Here is a 23,985-nt window from a genome sequence, read left to right as displayed (position 1 = left end):
ACCTTGAATTTAAATGTGAAATTGAACCCCGGGTTTCCTGTGCCACAGGCATACAAGTCTGGTATGCTTACTAAACTTCCACCTCCTTAGCTCTGAATAGTCAACCTTTCTCTGTTTTCACCAGAGCACAGCTCAACTCTTGTTTATAGTGCTACCTGGGATAAGGAGGTGATTTATTTGTTTATTTATTTATTTTGCCTCCAGGGGTATTGCTGGGGCTCGGTGCCTGCACTACGAATCCACTGCTCCTGGAAGCCAACTTTTCCCCATTTTGTTGCCCTTGTTGATATTGTGATTATTGCCATTGGTGGAGGTGGTGTTGGATAGGACAGAAATAGAGGAGGGGAGACAGAGAAGGAAGGAGAAAGACACCTGCAGATCGGCTTCACCGCTTGCAGAAGCGACCACCCTGCAGGTGGGGAGTCAGGGGCTCCAACTGGGATCCTTTTGCGGGTCCTTGCGCTTTGCGCCATGCACACTTAACTCGCTGCGCTACCTACCAACCCCTTCCCTGATTTTTTTTTTTAATTATTCACTATTGGTCTGTTGGTCACTAGTACATAGCCTGTCAAATATTTGCATGTTGCTAGCAATGTTTTCACAATATTCTCAGAGTACATACCTGGTACATGAACTTAGATAATTTTATTTTTTCTAAACAAATGCAAGATAATTCATCTTGGGAAAAATTGCCATTCACAGACGACTTCACCAGTGTGCCCTGGAACCTCACCTCCCTGGACTCTTATCCCACCAGGGAAAGATAGATGGATCAACCTGTCAACACCCATGTCCAGTAGAGAAACAATTACAGAAGCCAGAGCTTCCACCTTCTGCACCCTAAAAAGAATTTTGATCCATACTCCCAGAGAAGGGGAGAAATGTTAGGGGAAGATGACTAGAGGGCTCTGAAGCCCAATTTCATCAGGAGCCAGAGAGGGAATAGGAAAAAAGAAAGACTGGGTGCTGGCATAATTGATTGAGTGCACATGTTACAATGAACAAGGACCTGGGTTCGATCCCCCAGCCCCCCCAACTGCAGGGGGAAAGTTTCAGGAATGGTGAAGCAGTGCTGCAGATGTCTCTCTGTCTCTCTTCCTCTCTATCTTCCCCTCTCCTCAGTTCCTGGCTCTCTATCCAATAATAAAGGTTAATTTTTTTTTTAATTTTAAAAAAGGAAAAAAGCCATTTAGATGTAGGTGTGACTTAGGAAAAGAATGCAGAACCATAGAAAAAATAGGGGATAATTAGATAGATAGATAGATAGATAGATAGATAGACAGATAGATAGATAGGCAGAATGTTATAGAAATAATAGTCGGGAGTTGGGCAATAGCGCAGCGGGTTAAGCGCACATGGTGCGAAGCGCAAGAACTGGCATAAGGATCCTGGTTTGAGCCCTGGGCTCCCCACCTGCGGGGGGAGGGGCGTCGTTTCACAGGTGGTGAAGCAGGTCTGCAGGTGTCTATCTTTTTCTCTCTCTTTCTTGTCTTCCCCTCCTCTCTCTATTTCTCTCTGTCCTAACAATGATGACATCAATAACCACAACAATAATAACTACAACAACAATGAAAAACAAGGGCCACAAAAGGGAAAATAAATATTTTTAAAAAAGAAATAATAGTCAACTCATATCTGTGACCTGGGAGAACCACTGCAGTTTCCATTGGAGGGAATGGGGAACATAACTCTGGTGGTGAGAACAGTGTGGAATTAATTATACCCTTGTCATCTTGTAATATGGTAAACCAATATGAAATCACTAATTAAAGAATGTTTTAGGGAGTCAGAGATTGTGGTTTCTCTTCTCTCCCTCTCTGTCTCTTAATATTTAGCTGGAAAAAAGATTTTAAAAAAAAGTTGGGAGTCGGGCTGTAGCGCAGCGGGTTAAGCGCAGGTGGCGCAAAGCACAAGGACCGGCATAAGGATCCCGGTTCCAGCCGCCGGCTCCCCACCTGCAGGGCAGTCGCTTCACAGGTGGTGAAGCAGGTCTGCAGGTGTCTATCTTTCTCTCCTCCTCTCTGTCTTCCCCTCCTCTCTCCATTTCTCTCTGTCCTATCCAACAACTATGACAACAACAATAATAACTACAACAATAAAACAACAAGGGCAACAAAAGGGAATAAATAAAATTTAAAAAAAGATTAAAAAAAAGTATGAAAAGCAGTGGAATCATGCAGATGCAAAGCCTCAGTGAAGCTCTAGCAGCAAAAAATAGCTTTAGAGGCTGGATCTGTGGATCCATGCAGATGAATAAACAGGCATTTCATTTTTCTAAGGTAATTTTAAAATATTTATTTATTTTCCCTTTTATTGCCCTTGTTTTATTGTTATTATAGTTGTTGTTATTGATGTCGTCGTTGTTAGATAGGACAGAGAGAAATGGAGAGAGGAGGGAAGACAGATGGGGAGAGAAAGATAGACAGCTGCAGACCTGCTTCACAGCCTGTGAAGTGACTCCCCTGCAGGTGGGGAGCCAGGGGCTGAAATGGGATCCTTCTGTGGGTCCTTGGGCTTCGTGCCAGTGCGCTTCACCTGCTACACTACCGCCCGACTCCCTTTCTAAGGTAAATTTATCTCTATTCACAAAATGTATTACCTTTATGAGGACTTTAGTAAAATGTTTATTACAAATGGTTTCACTTTAGAATATCTACTCTAATTCAGCACATTTTAATTCCATTTAAATATGTTTATTAGATTAATTGCATTTTGTTAAAAGTAAAGCTATAAAGACTAAGATAGCATGAGAGAATATTGTAAAACTGCCTTTCTTCCTCATTCCTTCCCCTTTTTAAAGAGTTTTTGGTAATAATTTTAAAGCTATACATTTTTTTTACATTTCTCTATTGGGGATTAACAGTTTACAGTCAACTATATTTATTAGATAGTAACATCCAGAAATCTAGGGGGAAGAGGTGATAGAGAGGGAGAGAGAGAAACATCTGAAGCACTGCTTTGCTACTCACAAAACTTTCCCCAGCAGGTAGGGATTGGGGGCTTGAACATAATAACATGGGGGCTCAACCTGGTGTGCCATCCACTGGTCTCATCATTTTTTATTAGTGATTTGATACTGGTCGTAAAATTTTAAGATTTTAGGGGTATAATTTTACACCTCACACACCACCAAAATTCTGTGTCCCACCCCAATAACCACTATAATTTTCACAAAATCTGATAGTCAGCTTTTTTTTTTTTTTTTCCATTTTGGAAGTTCCTAAGTTTTGATTTTCTACATTTTACGTGAATAAAGCTGTCCAGTGCTTGCCTTTCATCTCTTTAATTATGTCACTGCCTCCAGTTTCATTATCTCCATTTTGCCCCAAAGGATATTATATTAACCTTTCTTTTCCTTTTGCCTCCAGGGTTATTGCTGGGGCTTGGTGCCTGCACTTCGAATCCACTGCTTCTGGAGGCCATTTCCCCCCATTTTTGTTGCCCTTGTTGTTGTTATTATCATTGCTGCTGTTGTTGGATAGGACAGAGAGAAATCAAGAGAGGAGGGGAAGACAGAGAAGGGGAGAGAAAGACAGACACCTGCAGACCTGCTTCACCGCTTGGGAAGCAACCTCCCTGCAGGTGGGGAGCCAAGGGCTTGAACCCGGATCCTTACTCTGGGTCCTTGTGCTTAACCTGCTGTGCTACTGCCCGGCCCCATTATACCATCTTTATTTAATTTCAGATTAGTATTCTGTCCAGTCATCCATGATGGGAATTTAGGCTACTTCCACTCTTTGGCGATAATGAGTAATGCAGCTATGAACACAGGGCTGCATGGGTCACTATGAATTCATGTTTTCATGTCTTTTGGTTATATGCCCAGGAGTGCTATCACTGGGTCATAAGTTCTTTCCATTTTTACTTGTTTAGGGCTCTTGATGGTCTTTTTGGTAGGGACTGCTCTGTGAACACCACTATTTAGCAGGAACTGTTGCTATGGTCCTCACAGTGTCTTCTCAGCCCATCTACTTTTCTGGGAAGCTAAGATTTGAAGGAAGCCTCCGGAATGCCACCCAGAGACCACAGCATCTCTTCAAGTAGCAGCCTGCAAAACCTGCAAAACCTAGGGATGTTGTTCTGATTGTTACACTCCAGGAGCTGAGGAGAGTTAATGCTACAGACCACCAATATCCTGTGACAAGAGTCAGTGGAAAACGTTCTTGCTAGTGCTCTGATTATGCAGATTCTCATGCCTGAGGCTCTAAGGTCCCAGCTTCGATCCCCTGCACCATCAGAAGCCAGAGATGAGAAATGCTGGAATTTTGATGCCTTTCCCCCATCTCTTTCAGAGCCCTGCTCAGCTCTGGCTTGTGGTGGTGTAGGGGATTGAACCTGGGACTTTGGAGCCTCAGACAGGAGAGTCTCTTTGCATAGCCATTATGTCTTCTACCCTCACCCAGCATAACTATGTTAAAAAAAAAAAAAAAGGAAAAAGAAAGAAAAAGAAAAGGAAAGGAAGGAAAAGAAGAGAAAAAATGCTCTTGCTGTACAGCTTCAGAGGAGCAGATCTGAGCCGTATGCCACACAGTTAGTTCCTCAGTGATGCCAGCAGGACTGAAACTAGCAGTCCAGCTATGAGAAGCTTAAAAACATATTTTCTGCTACTCATTTTTCCTCTTCCTGCTCACTCACAGTTTTTTTTTTTTTTGAGAGGGAGGGGATATATTTCTTTTCTTCTTTCTTTTTACTTACTTTTTTTTTTTTTTTTGTCTCCAGGGTTATCACCGAGCTGGAGCTCGGTGCCTGCACCACGAATCCACTGCTCCTGGAGGGCATCCCCCCCATTTTTTGTTGCCCTTGTTGTTACAGCTCTTGTTGTTGTCATTATTGTTATTGTTGCCATTGATGTTGTTGGATAGGGCAGAGAGAAATGGAGAGAGGAGGGGAAGACAGGGAGGGGGAGAGAAAGACAGACACCTGCAGACCTGCTTCACCGCCTGTGGTTTGGCAGGTGAGGAGCGGTGGGCTGGAACTGGGATCCTTAACACGGGTCCTTGAGCTTTGTGTCACCTGCGCTTAACCCACTGCACTACCACCCGACTCCCTCTTTTTACTTACTTTTTATTATGGGGTTAATTGTTTACTGATAGTTTTTCTTTCTTCACCACTCCAGTCACCAAAAATCTGTGTCCCCATCCCCACCTCCATAATAACCACTATAGTTTTCTGGCCTCATTCCTTCCTTTCCAATTTCAGTTTATTTTCTTTTAAAATTAGTGAACCAAGTAGACTTTATTCTCTTGTTCACAACTAAATAGCTGATGTTGGTTATTTTGAAGGAGAGAAGCTTACTCTAGTTTCTTAACGAATGTGGAATTTTAGTGACATCTTGTGGCCAAGATGTTGTTCAGTGTTCTGTGTCCGTTTTATAATAAAACTTGCTAATAGTGAACTTCATACAGGGAATGTGTGCTTTTGAAGGTATCTGAAAATGCAAGTTGATTGAGAGTATTTTATTTTATTTTATTATTTATTTATTTATAAAAAGGCAACACTGACAAAAACCATAGGATAAGAGAGGTACAACTCCACACAATTCCCACCACCAGAACTCCATCTCCTATCTGCTCCCCTGAGAGCATTTCTATTCTTTATCTCTCTGGGAGTATGGACCCAGGGTTATTATGGGGGTACAGAACACCCCACTTCCCTGTTGAACATGGGCATTGACAGGTCAATCCATACTCCCAGCCTGTCTCTCTCTTTCCCTAGTGAGGCAGGGCTCTGGGGAAGTGGGGCTCCAGGACACATTGGTTGTCTGCCCAGGGAAGTCTGGTTGGCATCATGCTAGTATCTGGAACCTGGTGGCTGAAAAAAGAGTTAACATATAAAGCCAAACCAATTGTTGACTAATAATGAATCTAAAGTCTGGAATAGTGCAGATGAAGATTTGGGGCAGTCTCTGTTTTGTAGATAGTTAGTAGGCCTATTTTAGTTATATTCCAAAGGGCCCATGACTATACAATTTTTTTTTTTTTTCTTTAGCTCTGGCTTATGATGGTACAGGGGATCAACCTGGGACTTTGGAGCATCAAGCATGAGAGTTTCTTTGCATAACCATTATACTAATTACCCCCACACTAGTTTTTGTTGTTGTTTGTTTGTTTCTAATTATACTCTGTACTATACTTATTTTTAATGATTTTTATTTATTTTAATGAGAGGGAGAGACACAGAGAGAAAGACCAGAGCACTGCTCAGCTCTGGTTTATAGTGGTGCTGGGAAATAAACCTGGAATTTCAGAGCCTCAAGCACGAGAGCCTTTTGCATAATCATTATGCTGTCTTCCAGCCCCTTTATTTTTTACTTAATATTGATTTACAGAATTATAAGATAAGGGCAGGGGTAGATAGCACAATGGCTATGCAAAGAGACTCTCATGCCTGAAGCTCCAAAGTCCCAGGTTCAATCCCCTGGACCACCATAAGCCAGAGCTGAGCAGTGCTCTGTTATAAGATAATAGGGGTATAATTCCATACCTTTTCCCTTTTCCCATTCCCACCACCAGAGTTCTGGATCCCCAGTCCCTCCACTGTAAGCTACAGCAGTTCTCCTGAGGCTGCAGATATGGGTTAACCATTATTTCTACAATTATCTGTCTGTATTTGTATATATATATTTATTATCTTTATTTTTTGGATAGAGACAGCCAGAAATTGAGAGGAAGGGGGACACAGAGAGGGAGAGAGACAGAGAGAAACCTGCAACACTGCTTCACCATTTGTGAAGCTTTCCCCCTGCAGGTGGGGACCAGGGACTTGAACCTGGGCTCTTGTGCACTATAACATGTGTACTCAACCAAGTACACCACCACTTGGCCCCCAAATATATACAAATATAGCTTTTTTTTTTTAAACCAGAGCACTGCTCACCTCTGGTATATGGTGGTGCAGGGGATTGAACCTGGGACTCTGGAGCCTCTGGCTCGAAGAATCTCTTTGCATAACCACTATGCTATCTACCTCTGCCCAAGACATTTCTTTTTATTTTATTTTTTTCCAGATCGTAGCTCAGCTCTGGCTTATGGTGGTGAAAGGGGCAGGGGACTGGACTGAACCTAGGATTTTATAGCCTTGCACAGGAGAGTCTCTTTGCATAACCTTTATGCTACCTCCCACTCCCCCCCACTGAGAGTATTTTAAAGCTCCCAGTTTCTTTATCCTCAGTTCTCCTGCTCTCATTCTGTAGTCAAGGCATTTAAAGAATTTTGTTTTAATGTCTTTTAGGGGAAAAAAAAAGAAAAGCTACTTCTCACCCCTTCTCAGCCTCGTGATATCCAAGCTTTTAGGTGTTAAAGAGAAATTTGAATCCATGACACAGAGAATTTATTTTTTATTTTTTATTTATTTATTTATTTTTTCCCTATTTTTTACTTGATGGCACTGAGAACAATTCAGAGAATTGAACCTGGGTCCTTGTGCCTGTTACCGTGTGCACTTAACTGAATATGCCACCACCTGCCCCCTTTAATGTTTCTTTGATTTCAACCAAATAAAGAAAAAGTAAATGAAAGGTGGGTGTAGACAGCATAAGAATTTAAAGAATTTAAAGACGGGTGCTGTCTTTGTTGATCTCACAGCAGCCTATGACACAGTCTGGCACCGTGGTCTCCTAGTCAAGATCTCAAGATGCCTGCCTCCATGTGTGGCCAACACTATATCGTTTCTTCTCCAAAACAGAAGATTCCGGGTGCATCTGGGTGACAAGTCTAGCAGATGGAGACCTGTCTCAAGTGGCCTCCCCCAGGGCTCTGTTCTGGCTCCTACGCTATTTAATATTTACATCAATGACCTCCCAGAAACTTCTTCAAGGAAGTTCATCTACGCCGATGACATCTGCTGTGCAACTCAGGCATCCAAGTTCGACATCCTCGAGGAAACACTCATGAAAGACATGTCTCTGATATCTGATTACTGTAAAAAATGGCGACTAATCCCTAGCACTGCAAAAACGGTATCATCTGTTTTCCATCTACACCATGCCTCCGCCTCCTGTGAGCTTAATGTGCAGCTTGGCGATACGAGAATCCGGCATGAAGCCCAGCCAGTCTATCTTGGCGCTACTCTCGATCCCACTCTGTCATTTCACGAACATCTCATAAAAACTGCAGCAAAGGTGGGCGCGAGGAATAACATCATTGCAAGACTGGCCAGCTCCTCATGGGGCGCGAGAGCTTCCACACTACGATCATCATCTCTGGCATTATGCTATTCCACTGCAGAATACTGTGCCCCAGGATGGTTCCATAGCCCCCATGTCCACTTGGTCGATTCCAAATTATACTCCTCCATGAGGATAATTTCTGGAACCATCCGTTCCACCCCGGTTCCATGGCTGCCAGTTCTTAGCAACATCGCCCCGCCAGATATTCGTTGGGATGCGACATCATCTAAGTTCATTTCCCACGTCTACGCTCGACTGGACCTGCCAATATACGTGGATATCTTCACCCACCCTGTGCAACGCTTGACGTCTTGTCACCCAATCTGGTCCCCTACGCCTACACTGAACTTTTCTGTTCCAGTCTCTTGGAAACAGAGCTGGCAGTCAGCCGAGGTAAAGAACAAACACCTCATCACAGACCCCTGCAAGGGTCAACCCGGCTTTGACCTAGCACGTTATGATTGGGCCCTCCTCAATCGCTATCGAACAGGCCATGGCCGGTGCGCCGCTATGTTCCATCGCTGGGGAGCCAGAGACGACCCGAACTGCCCCTGCGGCTCCAGACAGACTATGACCCACATAGTCAACGACTGCCACCTCTCCAGATTCAAAGGAGGTCTCGAAACTTTACATCAGGCTCAACCTGACGCTGTTGACTGGCTATGGAAGAAGGGCAAACGCTAGAAGAAGAAGAACAGCATAATGATTATTTAAAATGACTCTTGTGCCTGAGGCTCCATAGTCCCAGGTTCAATCCCCCACACCACCAAAAACCAGAGTTGAGCAGTGCTTCGGTAAACAAACAAAATAAAGGGGGGAAAAAAAAAAGAGTAAATGATGTGTTAAATCATTCACTAAAAATAAATCTGACAATAAATCATGATCTCATTTTTCTTATTATTAAATTTTCATGCAGTAAAATGTACAATTCAAATCTATGAATATGTGCAAAATATTTGGGAAATACTATAATTTTATTCCTCTTTATCTTTAGTGATATAATATCACTAAAGATATTATATCACTAAATATAATATCAATGAATTATGATTTTTTTACAAGCAAAAACCCTATTTCACTAAATTTAGATTTCTAGTAATGTAAACTAGTTATGTAGTTTTGATGTTAGCATTATAAAAACTGAGGAGCAATTTTAGCACTTAAAGTCATGTAGGGAAATTTTTTTGAGATTGAGATTTTTTTTTTGAGGTATAGAACTAATGTCCATTGATCATTAAGTCTTAAGCACAAAACAGTGCATGGCAGCTAGCAGAAAAATACAGATTAAAGGAGAACAGTACAGATAAAATACAGATTAAAGGAGAACAGTACAAATAAAGTGTTTAAGTATAAAAGTTTATTTGTAAATAAGTAGATCCTAATGGGTACAAGAGTCAATGAAACTGAGTACATTCTAAAAACTTAATACTTCTCTCTTTAAAAAAGAAATTATTATCTTTCGACTAATTTAATAACAGATGAAAACACTTCGCATATCAACTCAAAATTTGAGAAAAGAAATTTACAGGCACTCTCTGAGGGGGTGAATGCAAACAGACAGGTTCGAAGAGCAAGACTGTGTTCTTCAATCTGGTTTTCACTTTGTGGACTCTTAAGAGTTTTAGAAAAGCAAAACTATTTTCTGAAGCTAAAATCAGACCATCTGAGTAATGCTTGTAGCATTTCAAATAGAAACCACATACTTGGATCTAGAAAACTGTGATCATCTTGTGCTCAGAGCATAAGCAAGAAATCAAAATATGAAAATTTTGAGGAGAAAGAATGGAATAAAATACAGCTGGACCTGCCTTTGGATTTATGTCTATCAACCTCGAGTATTCACAAAATGCTGCCAAGAAATTCTGTGTTTTTCTTTCTGATTTTTAAAAAAATTATATTTATTGGATAGAGACGGCCAGAAATCGAGAGAGTAGGGGGAGATAGAGAGGGAGAGAGACACCTGCAGCCCTGCTTCATCACTTGCAAAGCTTGCCCCCTGCAGGTGGGGACCAGGGGCTGGAAGCTAGGTCCTTGTGCATTGCAACATGTGTGGCTCAGCCAAGTGCGTCACCACACGGCCCCCTGCAGTTTCTAATACAGGCACATTTCTGCTTCCATGTGGATTCAGTCGGCTAGGAAGGATCGTCAGTTTCCCCAATGAATGGGTACTCACGGGATGCACCACGAGAAGGTCGATCCAATGCATCCCTTTTTTTTCCTTAATTACCAGCTTCATTCTTGTAGGTTATTTATACAGAAAAGAAAGAGAAGGACTGCTCAGCTTTGGTTTATAGGTGGTGCTGAGGACTGAGCCTCAGGCATTAAAGTCTTTTTGCATAACCATTATGCTGTTTTCCCAGCCTGCAGGTGAGAACTAGTTGAATTTAACTAGGGCTGGGGTTTTGCCAGAAGAGTACAATAAGGGTGAAATTAAGGGTCAAGGTGGTAGATAGTATAATGGAGTGCAAAAGTACTCTCTTGCCTGAGATTCCAAAGTCCCAGGTTCAATCCCCCATACTACCATAAACTAGAGCTGAGCAGTGCTCTGATAAATAAGTAAATAAATGAAATTCTTTAAAAAATTGAGTGTATGTACAAGAGAGTGTTTATGATGGTAGACAGTAGCCCTCTGGTTGATGAAAAGGTGGAAGAAAGGAAGTAAAAGAGTTCACAGTGAAAAGACTGATGTATTATTTGACTAGAAGACTAAGAAGTTTTGGAATTCTGACATTAGTGGGATTGAGGTGGAAATGTAAGAGGTAGTGATTAGAAAAACAGGACTTCACCAGGTTCAATTCCCCACACCACTATAAGCCAGAGCTGAGCAGTGCTCCATTTTCTTCCTTTGTTATCTTTCTCTGTGTCTTTGTCTCTGTTTCTCTCTTTGCCTCTCTTGGTCTCTTTCCCTGTTTTCCTCTAATTAAAGTAAAACAAATATATATTAAGTTTTAAATATATTTTAAAACAGGACTTATAAAATTACATATTAAGAAGGGGATGTAGTCAGGTTTAGGTGGGAGTGAATAATTTAGCTTCAGTTGTCACAAATAACAGTGTAGGAATTTGTTTTTCAATAATTCTAGATAGTGAAGTTCAAGATCAAAGCTCCAGTAGGATCAGCATAGACAGCCTCCTCCTTAGTGTTCTAAAATGACCTTTCCTTGCTCATATATGTGTGGGAGATGGGTGGAAGTAAGTTCTTGTCTCTTCTAAGGCAGGCCACTTAGCCTATCATGATAACCCATGACATTTAAACCTAGTTACTTCTCAAATGCCAGCACTTTACAGGTCTGCTTTCATTACATGACTTTTGGGGAGATGAACTTCAATCCAGGATCTATTTCACTGGAGTAAAGAAAGGCTAAGGAACGAGGTAGCTGTTGGTGACAGGACGGATCATCCATGAAACCACGCAATGTTGCAGAAACGTAGTAGGGAACCGGAAGCTAAAATCCTTGACAACAGAAAGGAGGGAGACCTGGAATCTTGAGATGTTTACAACGTGGAGGGGCTTGGTTTTGCACAGAATGAGATTTTAGATCTAAGTGTTTTTGGGAACAAGAAAGTTACCTTCAGGCTGATTGGTAAGAAAATGTGGGAAGGGCCAAGGAAACAGCTAACTGGGACAGGCGCTGCTTCGCCACGTGTATAATACAGGTTTGAGCCTGGCCCCTATCCTATTGAAGGAAACTTCGGTGCTGTGGACTTGTGCGGTCAACCAGGTGTGCCACCACCAGTATCTCTCTCTCTCTCCCCTCCCCCTCCCTCTCTCTCTCTCCTCTCCCTCTTCCTCTCCTCCTCCCTGTTGGTATGCATGAGACCCCTTCTGTTTCATTTGGTTTAAATCCCCCCTGCTTAACACTATTCTATTTACATAACCACTTCATTCTATTTACATAACCGCTGTTAAAAAGCACCTCCCTCCAGGGCATTGGTTCAATCCCCAGTTTCATGATATGTTTTTGCTCCACCCCCCTCCTTGTCACACCCTGATCCCTTCTTTGTCACACTCTGATTTTCACCAAGTCACTTTTCTCTCCACCCTCTCTATGTCACATCCTGTTTCCACCCTACTTGGGAAGTATATATAAAGACAGCATCGTGAGTTTTAGAGTACTTTACCTTGAGTTTAGCTTAGCTCATCTTGATTGTGCTGCGTCCTGCATGAATAAAGAGATACTGCCTACAGCTCAACTATGAGTCCCTGGTCGTCTGTTACCTGCCCGTGAAGCCAGCCCGGTGAAAACAACCTAACCCGTCGAAAACAACACCTCCCCACTCCCCTCTCTATATAAAGGTGGGTGTGGGAAAGAAAATAACTTTTAAGGGAGTCGGGCAATAGCGCAGTGGGTTAAGCGCATGTGGCGCAAAGTGCAAGGACCTGCGTAAAGATCCCGGTTCGAGCCCCCAGCTCCCCACCTGCAGGGGAGTCGCTTCACAGGCAGTGAAGCAGGTCTGCAGATGTCTATCTTTCTCTCCCCCTCTCTGTATTCCCTTCTTTCTCCATTTCTGTCTGTCCTATCCAACAATGATGACATTGATAACAACAACAATAATAACTACAACAGTAAAACAAGGGCAACAAAAGGGAATAAATATAAAAAAAATTAAAAAAGAATTAGAAAATAACTTTTTTTTTTCTTCAATTTCTTCATTGAGGAATTAATGTTTTACATTCCACAGTAAATAGAATAGTTTTTACATAGCATTTCTCAGTTTTCCATATAACAGTACAAACCCACTAGGTCCTCTGTCATCCTTCTTGGACCTGTATTCTCCCCCCCCCCGCCCCAACCCAGAGTCTTTTACTTTGGTGCAATATGCCAATTCCAGTTCAGGTTCTACTTGTGTTTGAAAGAAAATAACTTATATTCAAAGAGATTGTAAAGAAAGTGAAGCTTACTTTCAGTTTATAGTGTGAGCAGAAGGTTAAGAGAACATTCATAGTACAGATGTGATGGGATAGTCATGAACAGAAAAACCATTTACCTATGTACAGGAAACTTCATTGGCCCTGAGGGGCCATTTCCACTTTAACGTGGAAAATTTTGGGCTTATTTTAGTATGGGAATTACTTTATTGTCTGATTTTTCTTTTACCGTTATTCAATTTTCTTGGAAATATGCATAATTAGAATTTTAGGAGAAGTATGTCGATATAGTGAAAGTCTATTATTTAAAGAAACACAATGGTAAATTTTTTGTGTGTGAAGTGTCCTCTCTTCCTGAGTCATATTTCTCATGTTTTCTGTTGATTGATGGGTCTGCCACAAGGTCCAAGTACGACTGTAGTAAAGTAAATGACTTATGCCAGGAGGGGCTGGATATTCAAGGGAGGAACAAGGGCAGATGCCAACAACAGGAGTTAATTGCCATGGGGAATTTTAATCACTACTCAGGAGGAGAAAAGGGACATCATTGGATCCTGCAGGAGGGACACTGAGTTCACTTTTTTTGGGAAGGTTGTTATCCATGTCATTTTGGTTTCTCTTTTCCAAACTAATGTTTTCTGGTTTGACCTTGTAATCCCTCTACATTAATAATATACCAGTGATGGATGATGGCTATTTGCTGAAAGGAAATTCTGGGATACCATGCTGTCTTTTTGCAAATCTGAATTTTTTTTTATTTTTGGAAGAGGATGTATTTTGGAAGATTGACTAACAATTTAAATATGAATAGAGACTTTATAGCTATTCACCACGGTGGAATCTGTAGAATGTAAATGTTTAATAGTCTACAATAGGGCTGGAAAATACTTGTTTTCAAACTCCTCCGTCCTCCCTCACCACCAAACCATAGTGGACACCCATAATCAATCTTCTCATTCTTTCCCACTGAGCTCAAAGGAGGTCACACATTCCTTAATACATTTTCCAGGCACCATTTCTAATCAATTGGTGTTAGAAATGAGAGGTAAAAAAAAAAATCTAACCATCACCTCAGATCTAGATGTTTTTGTTAATTCGTGGAAAACGCAATGTTTTTGGTATATTCTTCATGTTCTTGAACTGCAGTGCTGGCATTTGCAAATATGGCCAATTATTCAGTAATATTTACCTCACATTTTGGCCACACATTTTATTGTATTCTGTGATGTGGGTCATAACTGTCAATAGTTTGTAGTGTGTGTGGTCTCTTAATACAGTGCCCCTGGAGCTGGAAGACAATTATTTGTGGTGATTATATATAAGATTTGGTTTAATACTTTGGAAACTGTATGCCTAAGATCCTAATTACATAAAGACTCTTAAGTTAATTACATTGTTGTCTATCATTTACATGTTGAGGCATTCGGTCTACTTTTCTTACTGCTTGTGATTTCAGTGAGAACATTATTTTGGTAATTTAGATGTCTTACTTATTTTTTAAAAATTATTTTTATTTATTTACTGGATAGAGACAGCCAGAAATCGAAAAGGGGGAGGTAGAGAGGGAGAAAGACATCTGTAACCCGGCTTCACCACTCACAGAGCTTGTCTCCTGCAGGTGAGGATGGGGGCTCGAACTTGGATCCTTGAGCATTATAACATGTGTGCTCAACCAGGTATGTATGCCAGCATCTGGTTTCCAGTAATTTGAATATGTTTAATTAAAGTTCCAAGTATTATAAACAATGTATTTCATAATATAATCATAAACTTAGAGTTTGAAGAAATTATCTATTTCCCCCTAAAAAGTAATGCAGAAAAAAAAACACCTTCAAACCATGATATCTTGCTCTTCTATTTTTTCTTTTCTTCTTTCCTTTCCTTTCCTCTCTCTCCTCTCCTGTCCTCTTTTCCTCCTCTTCCTTCTCCCCTTCCTTTTTTCTCTTTTTCTTTATTTCCCACCAGGGTTTCATTGCTTTAGCCTGACTTTTTTCAGATAGAGAAAGAGAGCAAAGCAGAATGAGAGAGACAGACAGACAGACAGACACACACACACACACAAAGAGAGAGAGAGAGAGACAGACAGACCACAGCACTAACGTTTCCTCTGATGTGGTGGGGGACAGGCTGGAATTTGATTTGCACACATGACAAAGCACTGTCCAAGCGAGCTATTAAGTCAGTTCTCTCCTACATCTTTAAATACTCCAAAAGAAAAAAGAAAAAAAAAAAGGTAGTCCAAAAGTAGTGAGTTTTAGTGAGAATGAAAACAATGATGATGACTGTAGCTCAGTAATTATTATTATTATTATTTTTAACCAGAGCACTTTTCAGCTCTGGTTTATGGTGGTACGGGGGATTGAACCTGGGACTTTGGAGCCTCAGGCATGAGAGTCTGTTTGCATAACCATTATGCTATCTACCCTCCGCCCAGTAATTTAAATTTTTTAAAAAATATTTTTTAATATTATTTATTTTTTATTTGTTGGATAGAGACAGTCAGAAATCTAGAGGTATGGGAAGATAGGAAGAGCTACATAAAGAGCCTTGTAGCCCTGCTGCACCACTGGCAAAACTTTCCCCTGCACGTGGAAACCAGGGGCTCGAACCCAGGTCCTTGTGCATTGTAACAAGTATGCTCAACCTGGTGTGCCACCACCTGGCTCCAGTCATTTAAATTCTGAGCATATAAACTCAGAAAATCTCTGTGATATTAGTATAAGAAAATGATCTTAGCGATATTGCTCTCAGTAGTAAAAAATGAAAGCAACTTAAATATATTTGACTATAAACCATTAATCTCTTAATAAAGAAAGAAGAAAATATATATACACACATGGCAGCAAATGGATAAAGTAAATAATATACCATGACAGCAGAACACTCTACACAGGAAAAATAACTGAGTTAGGATTTCATGTATCAGCAAGACACAAGTTGAGCAGCCTCCCAGCCTTGCCTTGACCATAGGGTAATATATACAGATTGGCATCATTTTAGTCTATTCTGAAAAGTGAAAACTGTCTACATTATTTAGGGTTATGGACATATGCAGCAAAATTTCAAAGAATACATACAAATAAGACAATACCAAAATAAATTACGGTCATGGTTATCTCTGTGAAAAGGGAGGAGATGAAATCCTTAACTACATTTGTTTGTTATAATTTTCTCTTTAAGTCTCATACATTGGACATAGCTAAAAATATGTGCCTTTTGAAGGACTCTAAGATCTCTAAGAAATCAGCCTTGACTTTAGGGACTCAAGGGAAGTAACTAATTGCAATGAAGCAGAGAGTTGAAGGCCAATGATGAAAGCCACAAGAGCACCAAAGTGGAGGGAAAGACGATAGAATTATTTCTTTTTTAATTTAATTAAAAATAATTTTTATTTATTGATTGGATAGAGACAACCAGAAAGTGAGAGGGAAGAGAGTGATAGAGAGGGAGAGAGACAGAGAGACACCTGCAGCCCTGCTTCACCACTCAAAACTTTTCCCCTGCAGGTGGGGACTGGGGGGCTTGAACCTGGGTCTTTGTGCACTGTAATGTGTGCACTTAACCAGGTGTGCCACTGTCTGGCCTCTCTCATTTTCTATGTCTCTCATTCTATCTGACAAAATCAGTCTGGAGCAGAGAAGCCCCAGCAACACACAAAGGGTTATTTCAGGTAAGAGATGATAAGCCTGAGAAATAGTGTTGAGGGGCCGGAAGATAGCTTACCACCTTATCACTGAACATGGCACCGAGGAAGCTCTATGGGCTGTGGAATTATGATGATCTCTCTCTCTCTCTCTCTCTCTTTCCCTCTCTGTCATAAAAGTTTTTTAAAAAAATGAATCTGGGAGGCTACTTACTATTTTTTTCTATGTGCATGTGAAACCGAGTTTAATTCCTTGCAGTGGCAGATTAGAAACAAAAGAGAGACAGAGAGAGAGAGAGAGAGAGAGAGAGGAATGATGAAAAACCAGGGTCTGAGCACTGGGTATTGGATTAACATGTAAGATTCAAAGATAACTCCAAACTTTTGAAGTTGGATGTCGGAATGGCTATGGAATTCCGAGGCACAGCAGGATTACTGGGGATGGACGGGTGGTGGTGCACCTGTAGTGAGCACACACTACCTGGGTGCATCACAAATGATAAGACAGTGCTGCATCCATCTTCTCCTTTTCTAAAAGATTGTGTCTCTGAAACAGGCTGGGTTTATGGACTGATCTGCCAACACCCGTGTCCAGCAGAGAAGCAATTTCGGAAATCAGACCTTCCACCTTCTGCACCCCATAATGATCCTGGGTCCATAGTTCCAGAGAAATAAAGAATAGGGAAGCTTCCAATGGAGGGATTGGGATGAAGAACTCTGGTGGTGGGAAATGTGTGGAATTGTACCCCTCTTATCCAACAGACTTGTCATTTGTCTCTATCCTAAATAAATAAAATATTAAAAAAGAGAAACATCCAGAATATGAATTAGTTTTAAATGAAAGTTCATTTTTTCACACTTAATTGTTGTTATTGTTGTCATGGGACTTTGTCAGTCTAGTTTTCTCAGATGGAAAGATAAAGAGAAACATAACCAGAAAGATACCATGGCACTTTGGTGAAGTGGGGCCTGAGCTTGAACCTGGGTCTTGCCCATGTCAAAGCAAGTTCAAGTGAGCTATCCTATAAAATGTATGAATTACCTATATCTATGCATCTATCTTATCTTATCTTTCTATCTATCTATCCATATTTTTACCAGAGCACTGCTCAGCTTTGGTTTATGCTGGTGTGAGGGATTGAATTTGGGATTTTGGAGCCTCAGGCATGAGAGGCTCTTTGCATAACCATTATGCTATCTTCCCCCACCCAAGTTATGTATTCTTTATAAGGATATTGAGAATGACTCAGAACCATGTCCCTACTCACAGTCATTTTAGAAGAAATTGTTTAGACCTCAATCTGAAGGGAACAAGTAAAGAAAATACTGGTGGGAATAGAATTTTCTGGAATAAATATTTTGAGGAAGCTTTGCCATCTGTAGTACTAAGGGTTAGGTAAGTACGTGTCTACAACATCCTGCTCGAGTGAGGTGAGGGATGCTGAGCTGAGTTTAATGACTCCTGGGTCACTAGCGCCTACTGAAAGACGGGTTAACAAAATAAAAGGCTAAAAATGTAAAACGTTGAAACATTCTAATGAAGTTCTACTTACAACAGTTTGAAAAATTAACATTTCTCATGCTCTTTTCATTGTGACATTGGGTTTCACTTCTTTGTTTCTTGTTTCCCTTCCTTTTATTATTCTTATAGGAACTATCACATCCTCAGGGCTTTTACCAAAGTTTCCAGAAAGCAACATTGCTTCACCACTTGCAAAGAAAAAAAAAAAAAGGATTAAATGTCTGCCGGAGCAGTGGATTTGTAGTATAAGAACCAAGCCCCAGCACTAACCTTAGAGGGAAAAAAAATACATATATACATATATATTACCTTTTCTTTTAAATATATACACTGTGTGTTCCATTCAGATAGTGTCAGGAAAAGAGAAGCAGAAATAGAGGCCATAGGACCAAAGGTCACTGCGGTGCTCTGCCATTCCCATGATTTTAAACCTCAGCCGGAGCCTGAAAACACATGCTCTTCCCAGTGATCTGTGTTTCTATTATAGTTTTCATTCTAAATAATGTATTTTATCCAACAGTTATGTTTGGATATGTGTAAATGCAAGTTAGAGGAAGGAACACATTAACAGGAAGAAACTACTGTAACCTTAGTAAGTATAACTAAGTCATACTTACTAAGGGCTACAGAGATAGAACGATGTTTATACAAAAAGAGTTTCATGCCTGAGGCTCTGGGGTCCCGTGTTCAATCCCCAGCACCGTCATTAAGCCAGAGTTGAGCAGTGCTCTAGTGTTAAACAAAGAGCAAAACAAAACAAAATGAAAACAAGAGTCATAATTATTAAGGACTACTAATAAAATTCTTGGCCTAAGTTGTATTTTCAGGAAACTATTCAAAATCAGTTCCATTTGATATTGAATAAACACAACACCTTTTCCTTTAATACTTAAAAGCATGATCTGAGTGACAAGCACTACCGTATCTGGCCACTGTGTGGAGATGTTGCGACACAGATTTACCTTGTCACGCTGGCGGACCATTGAGCTCTCGTCTTGGCTGGAGCAGGAACTTGCACTGTCTGATCCTTTCCATTCTGTAATCGCTTACTATAAGCTCCTGCCTCCATTTTCTAGAATAAAATGCACATGTCACACTTTTTCTTTTTGAGGGAACATTAGAATTCCATGCATCTGGGATCCCTAAATGCTGACACGTGATATGATGTTCTTTTTTTTTTTTTTTTTTAACTGATCCTCCCTACTACAACTATGAATCCATGTAATGCTAAATAAAGCGATTTAAATATATAGTGCTTTCGAAAGACCCACTAGAGCATATAAAATAACAGCAAACACCACCACAGTTGTGGGTTTCACTTAAGAATGAAATGGCATTCACTGTAAAAAGCATTCATGAATTCATGTGCAAATTTAACTTCATTCTTGCCACAAATGTCAGTACCTATTCTGTGCCAGGATAGTTTACTGGATATGAAAAGAGAGAGAGAAGGAGAGAGAGAGAGAGAGCTAGCCAGGTGGTGGTACAGCGCATCTGTTTGAGCACGTGTCACATTGCACAAGGATTTAGAAAGGGGGGGGGAAGCTTTGGGAGTGGTGATCTCTGGAACTGATGGATTTGTCAACTTGGTACTGAACCCTAGTGATAATCCTGGTGGCAATACTTCTTTCTAAATTTTTAAAATTTATTTATTGGACAGGGACAGAGAGACATTGAGAGAGGAGGGGAGGTAGTGAGGGAGAGAGACAGAGAGACACCTGAAGCCTTGCTTTACCACTTGTGAAGCTTTTCCCCTGCATGTGGGGACCAGGGGCTTGAACCTGTGTCCTTGCACACTGGAATGTGTGCGTGCGCTTATCCAGCTGCGCCACTGCTTGGCACCAATACTTTTTTTTATATAGCAAAGAAGTTTTTTTTTTTTAAATTTATTTATAAAAAGGAAACTGACAAAATCACGATAAGAGGGGTACAACTCCACACAATTCCCACCACCAGAACTCTGTATCCCATCCCCTCCCTTGATAGCTTTCCTATTCTTTATCCCTCTGGGAGTATGGACCCAGGGTCACTGTGGGGTAAGAGGGGGAAGGTCTGGCTTCTGTAATTGCTTCCCCACTGAACATGGGTGTCGGCAGGTCAATCTATCATTCCCAGTCTGTCTCTCTCTTTCCCTAGTGGGGCGGGGCTCTGGGGAAGCGGGGCTCCAGGACACATTGGTGGGGTCGTCTGTCCAGGGAAGTCTGGTTGGCATCCTGCTAGCATCTGGAACCTGGTGGCTGAAAAAAAGAGTTAACATATAGAGTCAAACAAATTGTTGACTAGTCATGAACCTAAAGGCTGGAATAATTCAGATGAAGAGTTGGGGGGGGGGTTCTGTTTTGTAGATAGCTAGTAGGCCTATTGTAGTTATATTCCAAAGAACCCATGATTATACTAGTTTTCTTTCTTCCTTTCTTTTTTTCTGAGCCTGACATCTGATATGCAGGTGGATCCAAAAAAGTTTTTTTTTTAAAGACACACACACACACACACATACACACACAGGGAGGGAGGGAGGGAGGGAGAGAGAAAGAGAGAGAGAGAGAACTTAGCAAAACTCCTCAGCACCCCAGCATAGCAGTGGACCCTATACTCCCATGTGATCTACTGAGTGCTAGAATCTGGTCTTAGGGTCAGCACAGAACACAGTCTCCCAGATGAGCTTTCTCTGACCCCACAATGACATTTTACAGTAAAAAAAAAAAAGGATTTGTGTAATTTGATGGATTGAATGGAATTTGTGTTAATTTGAAAAAAAGAATATTAGTAAACAATATTATTAACAATGCTCGTTAAATTTGTTATCTCAAGGGAACAAAGACCAAAGGAAATCTCAAAGATTATTTCAGTGCATAATTCGCAGGGAAGAGTTGACTCTTCAGGCTGAGTTGAGTATCAGCTGACAGGTGTTGTCTAAATTCTTCTCTGTTGAATGAATTTGCCTTCACTCAAAGTGCTATTCCTCGTCACCACTGTGCTAGTTATGGGCCTTTTTTTTTTGGTGTTCCGAGGAGTCCAGCACCTCCACTGCCACAGTGTGTCCTGGAGAGTAAATGTTATGGGCTGAAGTGAGAGAAAGTGCATATACATGTGTGTATATATACATATTTACACACATATATACTGAATTTATTTTTTCCTTTATTGGGGGATTAATGTTTTATAGTCGATAGTAAATACAATAGTTTGTACATGCATAACATTTCTCAGTTTTCCACATAACAATACAACCATGACTAGGTCCCCTGTCTTTTCCGGGTTCATATATATATATATATATATCTATATATATATATATGTATTTTAATTAAAAAAATTTATTTGTTTATTGGATAGAGACAGCCAGAAATTGAGAGGGAATGGGGTGATAGAGAGGGAGAGAGACAGAGAGACACCTGCAGCCCTGCTTCACCACTTGTGAAGCTTTCCCCCTGCAGGTGGGGACCAGGGGCTCGAACCTGGGTCCTTGAGCATTGTAACATATGTGCTTAACCAGGTGTGCTGCCACCCTGCTGCCATATTTTAAAATTTTGTAAGTAGTTAAATAGATTCACATTCATCAGCTGCCAAGCTGCAACATAAGGGAAAAAGAAACAAAAAGATGGAAGAATAGATAAAAACTATAGGGATGAATTTAAGGTGTCTTCTCTCTAACTGACTCCCCAGGCAATCCACTTTCAGGATAGAAAGTAGAAAATTAAGGGCACCTAGTTGAATGCACATGTTATAATGCACAAGGACCCAGGTTCCAGCGCCCTGCAAGGAGAAAACTTTACAAGTGGTGAAGCAGAGCTGCAGGTGTCTCTCTGCCTCTCTCCTTCTCTATCACCCCCATCCTTCTTGATTTCTGGCTGTCTCTATCCAATAAATAAATTTAAATAATTAAAAAAAAATAAGTGCTTGCTTTGGCAGCACATATACTAAAATTGGAATAATATAATAATATAGAGAAGATTAGCATGGCCCCTGCACAAAGATGACATGCAAATTCATGAAGCGTTCTGTATTTTCTGATGACATCAATAACAACAATAATAACAATAAAACAACAATAAAACAACAAGGGCAACAAAAGGGAACACATACATAAATAAAAATATTAGAAATAATAATAATAATAAATTCAAAAAGATTTATTAAGAAGAAAGAAAATCACACCAATAGATATATGGATAAGCTTTTTTTTTTTTTAAAAAAAAAACAGGTTTTGAGAGACTTCCCCTTTCTCTTTTCTAAGAGAAGTTCTTGCTTTTACTGGCTGCACAGACTACAGGAGAATGAAGTTGGTGGAGCTGGTAGCCAGTTCCAATGCCAGCGCTAGATGATAAAGAAATTGCTTGGTAGAAGTGAAGTGAGCTCTGGGTTGTTTTCCAATTGGCTTAATGTGTTTCACATGTAAAGCCACTGCCAAGTTGCCCAGCCTATCAGCAGTGCAATAGATCATGTGATCAGCAGTGCAATAGATCATGTGATGCACATGCACTGGAGCAAAAAGAATTCTGTGAATTATTTCAACTTTTTTTTTTTTTTTTTTTTTGTGCTGGGGGTACATTCATTTCCCATGGAATTCCTCGTTGACTTTCAGTTTTCTTTCAACATTTTTTTTCCTGGTGTTTTTTTTTTTTTTAATTTTTAAGTATTTTTTAAAATATTTATTTATTTTCCCTTTTTGTTTCCCTTGTTTTCTTTCAACATTTTATGTTATTTTTAAATTTTTTTTAATGAGAGACACAGAAAGACAGAGACAGATATACAGAGACAAAGATACAGAGAGAAACCAGAACATTACTTAACTATGGTGCTGCGGTTTGAACTTGGAACCTCAGAGCCTCAGGCCTCAAGTCTTTTGCAAATGTATTATGCTGTCTCCTCAGTCTGCCTTTCAGCTAAAGATGTGACTTCATTTTCTTATTTCTGAGTTTGATAATACTAAAGTCTTTTTTTTTTTTTTTTTTTTGTCTGCTAGACATAATGTAGATGGTTGGTTACATTTTAAGATTATCTCTTTTTCAGGGAGCTGGGTGGTAGCAGCAGGTTGAGCACATAGCGCAAAGCCCAAAAACCAGAGTAAGGATCCTCATTTGAACGCCTGGCTTCCCACCTGCAGAAGGGGGGTTGCTTCACAAGCAGTGAAGCAGATCTACAGGTATCTTTCTCTCTCCTCTGTCTTCCCCATCTCTCTTGATTTCTCTCTGTCCTATCCAACAACAGCAATAACATTAATAACAACAATGATTAACAACAAGGGCAACAAGCGGGGCGGGGGAGGGGGGGGACTAGCTCCCAGGAGCAGTGGATTTGTAGTGCAGGCACTGAGTCCCAACAATAACCTGGAGGCAAAAAAAAAAAAAAGATCTCTTTGTCACTTGCTTTCAACAATTTAATTAGGATGTTTCCTGTGTAGTAGCACTGTTCAGCTCTGGCTTATGGTGTTGCAGGGGATTGAACCTAGTACTTTGGAGCCTCAGGCAGGAAAGTCTCTTTGTATAACCATTGTGCTATCTATGCCCACTCTCCATTGTAGTTTTTAAAAAACATTTTATTTATTTATTATTGGATAGAGACAGAGAGGGAAATTTGAGAGGGGAGAGGGAGATAGGGAGGGAGAGAGACAGAGACACACCTGCAGCCCTGCTTCACCACTCGTGAAGCTTTCCCCCTGCAGGTGGGGACTAGAGACTTGAACCTGGGTCCTTGCACACCATAATGTGTGTGCTTAACCAGGTGCGCCGCCACCTAGCCCCTCCAGTGTAGATTTAATTCATTCTTCCACTTTTGATTGG

At 40.6% G+C, this 23,985-nt stretch overlaps 1 pseudogene; it reads left to right on the top strand.

The window, feature by feature from the left end:
- The first annotated feature begins 22,098 nt into the window (after positions 1-22,098).
- LOC132532888 (U6 spliceosomal RNA) lies at positions 22,099-22,213 on the top strand (annotated as a pseudogene).
- The last annotated feature ends 1,772 nt before the right edge of the window (positions 22,214-23,985 follow it).

The sequence above is a fragment of the Erinaceus europaeus genome, chromosome 14 (genome assembly GCF_950295315.1).
Source record: "Erinaceus europaeus chromosome 14, mEriEur2.1, whole genome shotgun sequence".
Taxonomy (NCBI): domain Eukaryota; kingdom Metazoa; phylum Chordata; class Mammalia; order Eulipotyphla; family Erinaceidae; genus Erinaceus; species Erinaceus europaeus.
The sequence above is the reverse complement of the archived record's forward strand: the minus strand, read 5'-3'. Positions and strand labels throughout refer to the sequence as shown.